Here is a 15,503-nt window from a genome sequence, read left to right on the forward strand (position 1 = left end):
GTCAGCAAATTTGACTCAGAACATAGTTTAGCCCTAGTTTCATGATACAATATAGAACTGTTATCTTCTAGGGTTGCAGTTACCAAATCCGTTCATGGTTGTCACTTTGAACATCATGAACTTAGCACGTAATCTTTATAGACTTATGCATTATTATCACATGAGTCTCAGTCAGTGTATAACCAGTTATTTGCAAGAGTCCCATAATCAGAAACAGTTATCATGCTATCAGCTATAGCTAGTCTCAGTTTTGTAAATTGTTAATGTTGAACACCTGTATCTGTACTTTTGGGCCCTAGGCCACAGTTATGCAAACGTATTGCTTGGGCCAGAGGCCATAATTTTTGTGCACATTATTTGGGCCTCAAGCCCAGTTATATTTACAGTTTTACAGATGATTCTTCATCCAGAATAGGGAGTACTTCAACTTCTTGCTTTCCTATTTAGTTCAGTTTCAGTTCCAGTTTGAGTTTCAATTTCAGTTCCAGTATTTTATTGCTGCAGTTTCTTTACATACCAGTACAATTCAAATGTACTGATGTCCCCTTTTTTATTGCTTGGGGGCCTGCATCTCGTGATGCAGGTAACGATACACAGGTTGACGACTCAGTTAATTAGGAGTGCACGTATCAGCTACTGGTGAGCCCTACATTCCTTCGGGGCGTTGTCAGCTATCCAGTTATTTCAGTTTATAGACAACTCTATCATTCAGTACTCTTACAGGCTTCATAGACACAGTTCAGACAGTCATATATTTATTATGTTAGCCTTGTTGGCAGTTGTTAAATCGTTTTGGTTTAGCCATGTTGGCTACTGTCAGATATATTTCAGATTGTCTAAGTATTTTCGCATTATGATATTTCAGTCGGACATTTAGTTAATCAACATGTGTTAGTTTTATTTTATACATTAGTTATGCTTTGGTATCACATGTTGATTCAGCCAGCCAGTTGGTTTTCTCGGTCACATGCAGTCAGGCACCGGGTGTCGTGTTACGTCCAGGCCCAGGTTCGGGGCGTGCAAATAAATCTATATTCAAGAAAATTTATACTATTGTTAGATCACCTTTATACGCTTGTCTTAATCCTTCAAATAAATCTTTCTAGAGTTGCCGAAATTCGAGCAGCATTTTCCCTATTTATATGCCAAGCCCGAAATCATAATTCAACAACCAACAACAATAACAACAATACCAACATCCATAACATCATCCCTAACACCATTATGTATCATAAAACATCCCTCACGATGTTTTCCAATTTCCACAACTAACCAACCCGCTATACGATTATTTAACGACTTTATCTTCGTGAATAAACCAAAAGTAATATTAATAAGGAGAGATTCATACCTTATTATTTTTAAGAGAGCAATATCTTCAATATCCACTTTGAATTCACGCGAAAATCCACCGCAAAATAATACTAGAATCATAACTATATGTTTCCCGAGCCTCAGTTAACCAAAATCACTTCAAACCCTCAACTTTTTATGACATAATTGCCCTTTGTGTGTGCTGAGCCTAAAATCTGATTTTTGGTGAAAAAGGGGGTTTTGTGCCTTTTATAAGGTTCTAGATTCGGGCCGGGGTCACTGTAGCAGTACTGTAGCAAGTTCGTTACTGTAGCACGCAATTCTACTCTGTCAGCCTAAATTGTAACGACCATAATTCTCTACTCCAATGCCGTATTGATGAGAGGTTTATTGAATTGAAAACTAGACTAGACGAAATTCATTTTAGGCTTTTGAAACACCTTAAAACTGCTAATATACTAGGAGATATACCCCTCCAAATTTGACTAAAAATCTGCCCAAAATCCTGCCAACTTTTTCCAAATTTTCGTCAAACTTATTTTCTTCAATTTTACTTGATCCCAAAATCTTCCGAAACTCTCCATACATGATATTTATCACTAATCATACTTGATAATGGTGATGTCCTTTGGTTCTAAATTTGTCCTTCATGGTTACGACTTAAACAATATACTTAATAATGCTTCGTTCCTCACACTCCAAAGTTGTTTTACCTAGCCATAGCTCGACATACTTACATTCAAATTTAACCAGTGCTTCTCTGAGGTACGGGGTGTAACACTGAAAGTGCGGGATGTAACATTCTCCACCCCTTCAAAAATATTCGTCCTCGAATATTGAGGTAGAGTTCGCTTTGAGGTAGATGTGAATGTTCTTACCTGTATTCATCGGTATTTACTTTACTTACTTCCAGTCTTACTTGCTCATTTAAAACTGAACTTATCCGAATTACACAGTTTATGCTTCTTCTTTTGTGGCCAAAATTTACGCCCGTACTCAAGGTCGTCTCCTTTCTTATTATCTGTCTGTCTACTAACTCTTTATGCTTTATCGTTCTCATTGTCTCTCAACCTTCGTTGTTTACATTCTTGTATGCCCTTTCATCCAATAATTATTATATACTTTTATCCAAATTTGATCTCATCTTCTTTTTATTCAGAAATTCTTGTTCTCTTCGATCTCCACGTATCTTTCTTACGTTTTACAGATGTCTCAGGCCTTTGTCTTCTTGGAGTTTACTTATTCTTATTCTTCCCCCCCCCCCCCCCCCCCCCTTAAAGATAACCTCAAGACTGGTCATATTTTAGCATCCTTTTCTTTCTATAGCAGTCGAATTAATCTTTGCAGTGATTTATCTTTCAACTAGTTTAACACCGAAATGTCTCTCTTAATTTCTCTTTCCTTCAATTGGATTTCTGGCACTTGCCTAACTAACAGTAATTCTTGTACTTATATCAAAAACATCTCAAACCTCTTCTTTAATGATTCCTTTCCTTCAATTTACTCTTAAAGTTTCTGATCCTTAGTTCGGCTAATAACTTAGGGGTGAATTCAGAATTTTGTTGAAGAATAACCAAGATTCCTAGTCATGCAGCGAATTCGAATATTTTCATTCTTTCCTTTGTCTGTAACCTTTATTCATCCTTTTTTCCGATAAGAGCCATCATGTTGCTTGTTTCACGAGGTCTTATTGTCACCCGCTTGTTCCAATCAAACGTGATATCCTTTCATCATTTCCTTTGGGGTTCTCCTTCTACTTTTAACCTTTGCCCGATTCTCACTTAATAAGTCTTTCCCATAGTTTGACGCAATTATCTGTCATTTAGGTTTATCAATCAAGCGGATCTCTTAATTCCTTAAATGTCCATCTCTTTTATTTATATGCTTGAATCCTTGCCATGCGATCTTATCTTCATCTACTTCCATGACTTCACCTTCCTTTGACTTAGTCCCTCCTGTTTCGTAGCCCTCTATTTCTCTACTAGTGCATAACTTTCTTATTTGGCTATGGCACTTTTCCTTGCTTGCTTCTCTAGTGCTACTTTATATTATCCCTCTTAGTATTAATCGATTTTATATACATATCATTCCATCTCCTTTTTAATGCTTTTGTCGAACTCCTTAATTCCTTATAATGTCATCATAGTTCCACCTATAGTAGCGCCCAGATGGCTTGCAATAGCATTTCCTTGGTAATGGCTTATTATTCTCATTAATTACTTTACTTCAGATTACTCATCCAATGTGTCAAAAATACTATAGCCAAGGGATTTATATTTAAATGGGACTCAATTCGACCCATACAACAACCTCAACATCATCCCTTATACACTTGTATGTAGCATTTTCTTATCACCGTCGTTATCCCTCATCACAAGATTATGCTTACAAGTTACAATATACTAATGCTCATATCCCAAGCTAATCTACTATTCAAAATATCTTCAAATCTATGTTTGAATCTTTCCTCCAATTTCCTCTTCTCTAATCTTAACATCATTACAAAATAACTCATAAGCAGGAGACTAAAATAAAATCTTACTTAATCACAACTTCCTTTCAATACGAGTGTGCTTCCCTCTTTAAGTCCTTGGCTCTCCTATACCGGCAGCTAATTGAGACTTAACTAGGTTCCATTCTTCCTCAAATATTTATTGTCGTCCCCATACTATTTTACTAGCCATTTCATCAGGACGATTATTTATGTGGTTCTATGACATATACTCTCACGATTTGATATGAATGGTGACTTATGATTTCACGACGCATGAGATATTTTCAAGTCTTAGGTAGTACTGCTGTCATGCTATCCATAAGCATATTGTCTTCCTTTCTTTTAACGATTATTGAAATTCCTAAAAATATTTCTCTTTTAAAACTCTCACCTCTTGCAGTGCTACAATTTCTCTTTACTAATCCCAACTGTCCCTGATACTTATCCTTGGTCACTTGTATACCTTCTCACTTCTTTTGTTACCTTTTTGTGGTATGTTTGCTGCATATTTAATTGTAACAAAAAATTTCTCTGGTACGAGCGATTCGAATCATAGCCCGAAACATAACATATTGCATTGACAAAACTTATTTCCTTGATTTTCTAAACTTTCATTGTCTTGTCATACCTTCTTTCCCATGTCTGTCTCATAATATACTTGCATTTAGTCCATTTCCACTTTTCTTTAGCACATCCTTGCTATAGTAGTTCATCTCGAATTTCGACTCCTTCAAGCCAGTATATTTTCTTCTTTTGTACTTGGGAATATTCTAATTCGTATAAGAATGTTCTCATATACCAGTAACATTCGAGTATTGACCATCTTTGGTAGTCATTTGGCCGACCTTAGCGATCGTTCAACTCCTCTAGTCCATATCATGCTAGAGTTACTTTCATCGCATGGTTTGACTTATTTCTTTTTTTTTTTTTTGCTAACTAGATTCTTGTATCTAGTCAAATGTCCACACATATTGGACCCAACTCAAACCACTTCCTTCTTTCATGCCTAATAGTCCCATAGGTTAATCAATCAATGGTGACATCGGAATTCGTTAGGCTCCTTATAGAATTCCCGACTATACCATGCTCCTTTAGTCGCAATTTTCCTTCATAGATATCCTTTCACCAGTACCCTTGAGATTCCTCTTACTCTTGGTTTTTTATTCCGAGTTGAATTTATACCATACCAGTAAAAGTCAATACTCTCTCTCATTCATTCTCATGATTCATCCTTTCCTTAATTTGGCTCATAGTGTCCTACAGTTTCTCTTTACTAATTGTTTGTATCATAATCATGCATCATAATCTTTCTAATGTCTCGCCGATTCTCGTTCTCATCATGAAATTTTAGTAAAATACGCCCTTTTCTTTCTTCCTTCGTTTATTTCTTATTTCCCTTTACGATACCCTTGCTTGCTCGTATGTATGTCTATTCTTCGTATATTCTTCATGTTTCCTTTATAATCACATCTCTATTCCAAGTCCACTGTCGTATGCCATCACTATCTACCTTTGTCCAACCTTACTAATTTATTAAGCTTTCTCTTATCGTCACCGATCACATAACTTCCTTTAATTAATTTCTAACCACATTTTCTCGTACTTCTGTCCTCAAGGTCCTCCTTGATTTCCTTTGCTCTTAAAGTGCTCTTTCCCGTTTTCCACTTAATAATATCTACCTAGAAGTTTGCAGAACATTCCACTATGAGTACAAACCCATCTTGATCTCGTGTATATATATATACCCCCACACACACACACACACACTTCTAGGGTGGAACTTTCCCGTACTCGTTAACTTCCTTTCCCATATCAATATCTCTTTGTTATCACTTACTGACCAATCTAATCTATAAATCGTAATATTGTGTTTGAGTTCCTAATGTCAACTTTCTTTATGTTTCCAATAGGTCCAAATCCTCCGAAATCTCGAATGCAACTCATCCCAATTTCTTAACTACTAATCATTTTTCCCTCCAGGGTTCCTCCTTTAAATTAAATTAAAATCACTCTAAAATTTCTCTTTGAAAGCATCGCATAGTTGTTCCTTCAATCATGACTTACCAAACGACTGATGGTCACATTTTCCTTTTACTCTTTCTCTATAGACATGCAAGCAATTCAATTTGTAAAAATTTCGGCAGATTTTCCTCTATAATTCTTACTACCTCATTCCTGCACACAACTCAGAAAACACATCCAATGCCCCACAGAGTAATCACAAATACCCATAATATATTGCTCAAGTTCTTATATCAACATCTATCCATATTAATAAAACAATAAACATACCTTTTGAATGAACAATTTCAATTCTCAGCAATTTCCTCATAGCGACATAATTAACTGCTTATCCATGATCAAAACATTTGGGTTAGGATTAGGGACATCATATCCTATGATTTGGCTCTATGGCACGATCTAAGATAAGAAATAAAGGTCAATGGTTCTTAAATGCCCTGCAGCCTCTGGTTTATAAATATGGCGCGCTTCACATCCATAAACAAGACTCTACTGGACACGACTTGTAGATATTCCCTAGGACGAACTGCTCTGATACCACTTTGTCACACTCCTACCCGTAGTATGACGGGATCCGACCCATAGGCCGGAAACCACCTGAATTATCCGTTACTTTGAACATTATAAACCATACCTCAAAGAACCCCTGCACGCAAAAAAGGCCCAACAAAGAAATATCCGATCATTCAGCACATATGTTCGTATGTGGATCGACAAGGTCGCCACAACATAACGTATATCATAAAGCTGGCAAGGCTAACAGTAATTCCGAAAATGCTAATAGTGAAGTATCAAGAACTCAAAATAAGGCAGACAAGGCCACCAATATATTATACAACAATATGAATCGGCGGAGCTATAAAACATCTAACTGTACACACACGTATACGAGCCTCTACATATAATAAAAATGATCATAAGGACAAGACCAAATAGATTGCAGCTCCGAAGTAAGTGGAGTGCTCCTGAGAATTCGCTGATAGAACAACTAGGAGTCTGATTCGTCTCCCTACCTACCGGCGGGCATGAGCGCAGCTTCCACAAGAAGGGACGTCAGTACAAATAATGTACTGAGTATGTAAGGCATGAATAACAACATAATATAGATATGAAAGGTAACATGGAATATGAGAGATAACCTGTACATCTGGATGTCTCATAAGGCGGTGCCGTTCATGCTTAGCCTTTTTTTTAAATTTTTTTTATACATACATATAGTACCATGCCCGGCCATTAAGGCTCGGGGTCATATATATATAGTATCATGCCCGGCCAGTAAGCCTCGGTGTTATCATCATTAGCCCGTGTCCGGGGCAATATCATAACATGCCCACTACAGTGATGTGCACATCTACGTGCCATGCTCGACCGACTATAGCGCGGCGCGGTGATATATATATATATATATATATATATATATATATAAAGCATGCATGATAGCCCAATCAAAAGTCACAACTATATCGAAGTGACGTAAGGTCGGTAGCCTCCGATTATATTATGGATCAATCATCATCGTTTATGTAGCATCCCGTACCTTTAACGAAAGTTTTGACCACGATCCTAGACTTAGAAAATCAGATAAAGAATGTGGGAATTGAAATTTTCCTGTTCAGTTGTAATATGGTGGTTTACGCCCATGAACAGTGGTCGTATTTTAATTTACACCCACGAACAGTGATCATAAACTAAAATCAAGAATTTTTGAACATTCTGAAATTTGACATTTTGAGGTCATATGGTTAAATACAAATCGTATTCTACTTTACGGCCCGTATTTCAAAACGTATTTGAAATTTGGGAAAACTTCCTTGACTAAAGTTATAGATATTTGAAATACCTTTCCAACGGTATCTTACGGGGGTCAAACGGACATCCGTGCAAAGAGTTATGACCATTTTACTGAAGATACGCAGTGCAGTCCGTATTGCAAAATACGACCCGTAAACTGAAATACGGCCAGTATTTTGCTGGACGTAAAGTGCAATTTTCCAGAACATTATATATTCGTCCATATCAGTTTAAATCATTATTTTTCATTCCCTCAAACCCTAGAACGACCTCCTACTCTCCTCCAACATCAAGAACACCAAGGTAAGTCCATTCTAATTATTCCAACTCAATTCTAACATATATCCTTGTAATCTAAACAAGAAATCATCATTCCTAATCTAGGGTTTTCAAGAAAACCCATCTCAAGATTCAAGAATCAATATTTAGGAAATCTTCTCCAAAATTCAAGTCTTTAATTCAAGTTTTGGAGCAATTAAGGTATGTAGACTCTACGCTCTTCCCCATGCTCCGTTTCTTGATATTCATGAAGTTAAAATCCTAGGGCATTAAACCCAACATATTGGTAGCCCGTATTTATGTATATATGTACATGAATTTTGTATCTATATTCGTTGTTGTATTCCTAATCTTCCATTATGGTTATTAGGAACCCTAGCTTAATCCATGAATCATGAATTCTTCCTCATGTGTTCTCATTATGTTCATATGAAACTTTATGATTTTATTTTGCAAGTTACAATCATGTTTTCAAGTCAATTACATATATATGATTATGAACTATTGTTATTACTCATGAATCAAGAATATGTTTACAAGCTATATCATGAAACCATGTTTACAAGTTATTTCATGAAATCATTATTACAAGACAAGTACAAGTTAATTCACGAAAATAATGGGCTTCTTAGCCAACTATATTATGCTAATGTTTTTGGAGTTGCACAAATTACCGAGAAGGCTCAGATAGCCTGAAACTACATAGCCACCGTAGGACAAGGATTGGTCCGCCCAGATAAGACGATACCTTAATTTTATACTGAATGGATCTATCAGGCACGTTACTACCTTATACTCTAGCAAGGTATGAGGGCTCTGCTGGTTCGGCGAGGTACCAGACTCCATGTACCCACGTGGTGATATCACATGTCGGTTTATGAAATTCTCTCCCTACTTATCATGTTTTTTACTTATGTTATATATATATATATATATATATATATATATATATATATATATATATATATATATACTCATGCTCATGTTCATGTCTAGGTTTTCAGTTTCAGTTCTTATCATGTTATTCCATGTCCTATGCTGTTTCTTTCGGTTGCTTTACCTACCATTACATTCAATGTGCTGACGTCCCCTTTTATTGCCCGGGGGCCTGTATTTTACGATGCAGGTACTGATATACAGGATGACACATCCGCTCAGTAGGACAGCATTCGTATCAGCTTATTGGTTAGCCCCATCTCATTCGGGGTTTAGTCAACTTTTGTTTTATGATTAGCTATGCATCTAAGGTATGCTGGGGGTCTTGTCCCAGTAAGTATGCTTTCCAGTTAGACTCATGATAGAGGTTTCATAGACTAGACAAGTCAGTTATGTCAGGCCAGACATTCGGAGTCGTATAGCCATTTTGGCTCATTCATGTTATTTCCGCACTCATGTTTAAACAAGTATTTATATTTAATATTATGACTTACTATGTTTTTATAAAGGCTCATCATGCACTTGACATTATATTTCCACTCATGTATGCCTCATGATAGTTCAGCAAGCCATGTGGTTCGCTCGGTCACATGCAGTCAGCCACCGAGTATCGTGTTACGTCCAGGCCATGGTTCGGGGCGTGACAAATCTTGGTATTAGAACCTAGGTGCAAGTGTCTTTAGGGAGTCTATGAAACCGTGTCCAGTGGGGTCACTTTTATATGTGTGAGGGCCCCATACATATAAACAGTTGACCACCAAGACATTCAGGATTGTCTTATTTCTTTCTACTCTAGATCGTGCCATGTCTTAGAGTAATAAGTAACCTTATCTTCCAATCAAATTATGTATGTTTCGAATGCGCAGGCGACAAACAGATAATTCAAGGTCTAAGTAAGGATGTTTACCCATAGGGAGTACAATTGTGCAGCACTTGCTGGTAACGAATGAGACTTCAAGTGCTATTGAAAATGGAATACAATGTAAGTTGCCCGAGAAGGGGTGTAGTGGAATGAATAGTATGTTGAATGATAATGATGTTCTTGAGAAAGGAGAATGGGATACCACAGGGAGAGGATATTAGAGAAATTAGAAAAGGAGCTAAGTCTGCAAGAAACATAAATCATGAAGGATCTCAAGGAAGTGGTGGCAGACAGTTTTCTACCAGAGGTCATCAGGACCCACTCCATCTACAGTTAAAGATTGAAAGGGAAAATAAATAGGAAAGTGTAACAGGTACAGTTTGATTTGGACATATGAGGTAAGTTTATCATTTTTATATTGTTGTTGAAATTGGGATCCCTGTGTGGATATGATATATACGTATATATATGTTGGCCTTGTGAGGCATTGTTGGTATTTCCTGCGTGCAGGTTTTGGGATAGTAAGAAATACAGAGAAAACTCTGCCAAAATTTTTCTAGAAACAGAAGGAGAATGAGATATAAGTTCATAATATGTCTGGAAAATCCATGTCAACAATAATAATAAGATTTGAGTAAGTTACGAGTACGACTGACTTTGAGAAATAAGATTTGATTTCTTATTCAGATGAACACCTTGAATGGGTGACAGATCGGATACATACGAATGTGTATGAGAAAACAACGGCTTAAGTTAGGTTCAGAGTAGAGTGATTAGTGGAAGAAGAATTCAGCTAAAGCCATAAGAGAGCAAACAACAGAAGAATAGCCTTTAAGAGTTGTCAAAAGAGGTTGTCCTAAGATTTACAATGTGAGTAGAGTAAAGTCATTAAGATGGGGTATACCAGTTATGAATACAGTAGCAACCCGTTCATGTAAGTAAATTTACTTCTTTTTCCCCATGAGAAATTGCTCCGATGTGAGTAAAAAAAAAGTAAGTTGTAGAGTACGAAGGAATTACAGAAGATAAGGAATGTTAATTGGGTCCCATCAAAAGAGAAGAATTTGTAAGTATAAGATGTTAGCCTTGGTCTAAGGGGGAGATACATAAATCGTCAGTAAGTCCAGTGAGATAATTGAAGACCCGAAGAGTTAGTATGAGATATGAAGAACCTCAGTTCAGTTAGGTTGGCATAATGAGATAGTCTCCATAAGGGAATATACCTCATCTTAGAGAAAACCAGAAAAGAGTAGAATGATAGTCGAACGGATCGTGTCAAGTTCAATTACTATCGATTAGGAGATCACAGAAAAGCTATAAGATCATGCCCAGTTATGTGTCATAAGGGTAGTGCCATTGCACAAGAATCTAATCTTTAAGATGCTCGTGAAAGACCTAGCGCACAACAGTACTATGAGTATATTAGAAAGTATCTCAGAAAAAAATCAAGTATGGGAAGTACAACTCATGATTTAGGCAGACAAGAGAACTAAGGTGAAGGAAGTTCACTGCTTATCCAAGCTAGGAATTTGACTTTCAGACTCCGAAATGGGTGGAGTTATTGCCCAGAACATGGCATTCCTGCTTTGTCATTGAAGTTAGAGAGAAGCAGTTTGGTGATTCCTACTTGCTGCAGATGAAAGAGAGGATTCACGAATAGAAAGCCTTAGCTTTTGAGCAGGGGGGAGATAATGGTACCTTGAGATATCAAGGCAGATTATGCGTTCCAGATGTTGATGGGCTCAAAGAGTGAATCATGATTAGAAGCTCACAACTCTAGGTATTCCATTCACCCAGGTTTCACTAAGATGTATCATGATCTCAAGGAGATTTATTGGTGGAACAAAATGAAGAAGAATGTGGCAGATTTTGTAGCTAAGTGCCCGAATTGTCAGCAGGTGAAAGCCGAACACCATAGGCCTGGTGGCTTGGCTCAAAATGTTGATATTCCTGTCTGGAAATGGGAAATGATCAATATAGGCTTTGTATCAGGTCTATTCCGCTCAGTAGGACAGCATTCGTATCAGCTTATTGGTGAGCCCCATCTCATTCGGGGTTTAGTCAACTTTTGTTTTATGATTAGCTATGCATCTAAGGTATGCTGGGGGTCTTGTCCCAGTAAGTATGTTTTCCAGTTAGACTCATGATAGAGGTTTCATAGACTAGACAAGTCAGTTATGTCAGGCCAGACATTCGGAGTCGTATAGCCATTTTGGCTCATTCATGTTATTTTCGCACTCATGTTTAAACAAGTATTTATATTTAATATTATGACTTGCTATGTTTTTATAAAGGCTCATCATGCACTTGACGTTATATTTCCGCTCATGTATGCCTCATGATAGTTCAGCAAGCCATGTGGCTCGCTCGGTCACATGCAGTCAGGCACCGAATGTCGTGTTACGTCCAGGCCATGGTTCGGGGCGTGACAGTTTATCCCACCTTGAAGGAACAAGGGTCATAAGGTGAGATTACCAACAATGAAGGAAATTAAGAAATTGCAAAGTAAGCTCAATCACCTCATAATAATATAAAACTCATGTACTTGGAAATTTCTATGAATAAAATCATCTTATAATATCATGAAATCCGTATGCCTTGGAGCTTTGATAAATAAATCCCTCATAATCATCGTCATGGTTATCATAAAAAAAATATTATTCATCTTTAGCACCATAAAAGCTTTAAGTGTCATGAATCTCCAACATTCTTGGAAGTGGGGATTATTATGGAATGCATGCATGGGTTGGTAGGAAAAGAATCATGCCTTTAAAAGAAAGAGGAATAGCCTTAACATACCTTTTTGGTCGCCTTAACTTTAACTACTCAATGCTTGTCCTCTCAGGCTCGTAAATCTATATTCAAGAAAATTTATACAATTGTTAGATCACCTTTATACGCTTGCCTTAATCCTTCAAATAAATCTTTCTAGAGTTGTCGAAATTCGAGCAGCATTTTCCCTATTTATATGCCTAGCCCGAAATCATAATTCAATAACCAACAACAATAACAACAATACTAACATCCATAACATCATCCCTAACACCATTATGTATCATAAAACATCCCTCACGATGTTTTCCAATTTCCACAACTAACCAACCCGCTATACGATTATTTAACGACTTTATCTTCGTGAATAAACCAAAAGTAATATTAATAAGGAGAGATTCATACCTTATTCTTGTTAAGAGAGCAACATCTTCAATATCCACTTTGAATTCACGCCAAAATCCACCGCAAAACAATACTAGAATCATAACTATATGCTTCCCGAGCCTCAGTTAACCAAAATCACTTCAAACCCTCAACTTTTTATGACATAATTGCCCTTTGTATGTGCTGAACCTAAAATCTGATTTTTGATGATAAAAAGGGGTTTTTTCCCCTTTATAAGGTTCTAGATTCGGGCTGGGGTCACTGTAGCAGTACTGTACCAAGTCGGTACTGTAGCGTTTACTGTAGCATGCGATTCTGCTCTGTCAGCCTAACTTGTAACGTCCATAATTCTCTACTTCGATGTCGTATCGACGAGAAGTTTATTGTGTTGGAAACTAGACTCGACGAACTTAATTTTAGAATTTTGAAACACCTTAAAACTCCTAATATACTAGGAGATATACCCCTCCAATGTTGACTAAAAATCTGCCCAAAATCCTGCCAACGTTTTTCAAATTTTCGTCAAACTTATTTTCTTCGATTTGTTTGATCCTGAAACTCTCCATACATGATATTTATCACTAATAATACTTGATAATGGTCATGTCCTTTGGTTCCAAAGTTGTCCTTCCCGATTACGACTTACAAAATCATAATTCATCCTTTACTTAAACAATATACTTAATAATGCTTCGTTCCTGACACTCTAAAATTGTTTTACCCAGCCATAGCTCGACATACTTACATTCAAATTTAACCAGTGCTTCTCCGAGGTACGGGGTGTAACACTGAAAGTGCAGGGTGTAATACGACATTTCCACCACCATTGACTCCTCTTTGACTATGGCTATGGGAGATGACATGGTGAAGGCTGTCGCTTGATATGATAACGAGTGGGGACACTGGTAAATTGAACACAACCATTTGCGAGCTATACCACCACCTTAACTATTTTGCTTTCACTTAAAAAAAAAATGGCGACGGACAAATTCCTTAGCTAACCAAAAAAACCCGTCGCTAATAGCTAACATTAGCGATGAATTATTAAAAAAATTGTTAGCGACGACAATTTAGCAACAGATTAGCGACGAAATTACTAGCTAATTTTTTTTCCAGCATTAAACACACACACATAGATATATTCTTGATTAACTGGTAATCATACTTGGTAAAATTATATCCAACGTGTGGTTGACTTAGCTCATCTGGTAGCAGATAAATGGCCCGGTTCATCTGTACAAGGGAGTAGAGATGCCTTAGAGGACTACTGCAAGACAAGGAGTGCAAAGTCTACAGATAATCCCTCTGTTTTCTTTTCAATTTTGAAATGGATGGATGATTTTTAAAGCTAATTGTTTTCCTTATCCAAAAATTATACTGTGGAAACTGCAAAGAAAATACCATTAATGAGTGACAGTCAAATCACACAGTTGAAAATTATTTGGGTACAATCTGTAGAAACTGGTTTTACCACTAACCAGGAAGCATTCCAACAAGGAATTTGTTTTTTGTTCTCTTCCTAACTCTATAATATTTCAAGAACTCTACTTAATTTCATCTCAGTAACTAAAAGAATGACTTCTGAGAAGGAGATTTAACTTCAATGCATCGGCTTGCCAATGCATTGTGAAACCTGAGATTTCCTAGTCCCTAAAACAAAGGATGTTTCTCTGCAAACATGTCGCTATGAATCATATACATACTGTGATTAGTCTGTCAAGTGAAGTAAACTCGTGTCAGATCCTCCAAAACATGCACTACTGTTGGATGATCTACTGTAATTAGTATGTCATGTGATACTAACCAGTCCTTCAAAAATGCACTACTTTTGGAGGATGAGACACACGACCATCAACATTTTTGAAAAGTCCGAGCAACATAAGTAATGAACACTCAGTGAGGTTTGTACTCTATAAAGAGGAGTTTCCGGAGGGGTAAGTACTGAGAATATGCTACATATAAATGCAATAAATCTTTCAGTTAACTTGTAGCTAGTTTTCATCAGTGGATAAATCAGCAGTTCCGAATGCTAACACTTTCATATCATTATTAACAACCAGCTCGCCCAGGAAAACACCCATGGAGAGTTTGGATTTTGACGTACTTGATAACAATGGTGGAACAAGGAAGTTAACCAGGTAAATCTTCAATTGATAGTGCTCCTACTGTCTAAATTTTCTAACATCTGGTAGCAGAGCAAACTGTCTCCATTGATCTATGGATAATGAGAAATTCTTGAAGATTTAGAAAAACTAATCTTCACATTGAAGTGAATATCAACCAGACTAATTAGCTACTATAGCTACGAGAATCATATTGATCTAGTCATCTAGAGAAGTACCAAATTGGCCAAATTATTTTTGTAAGTAGAACTACCAAGATTTCAAAAGTTAAACCCCTTTGAAGGATGATTTTGATGGCAAGGAGCCAAAAAAGGGTATTTTCTATGAGAAAGAATGATAAGGGTATTTACCAATAGATTTATGATAAAATTTTAGAGAAGGTTTCTTTGTTTGCAAATGTATTGAGCAACTGGAATATTTTTGGTTGCTAAATGTTACGGCCTAAACGAAACCCGTTTAAATACTATCCTTGTATCATATTATACTAAAAGTGGAAAGCTTCTTTGTAAATTTGGATTACCAT

At 36.8% G+C, this 15,503-nt stretch overlaps 1 pseudogene; it reads left to right on the top strand.

Annotated features, from left to right (window-relative positions):
- The window catches only part of LOC132601897 (glyceraldehyde-3-phosphate dehydrogenase GAPB, chloroplastic-like), a 31,303-nt pseudogene extending 17,100 nt beyond the window's left edge, over positions 1–14,203 (top strand).
- Positions 14,204–15,503: the final 1,300 nt, after the last annotated feature.

The sequence above is a fragment of the Lycium barbarum genome, chromosome 7 (assembly GCF_019175385.1).
Source record: "Lycium barbarum isolate Lr01 chromosome 7, ASM1917538v2, whole genome shotgun sequence".
In the NCBI taxonomy this organism is placed as follows: Eukaryota; Viridiplantae; Streptophyta; class Magnoliopsida; order Solanales; family Solanaceae; genus Lycium; species Lycium barbarum.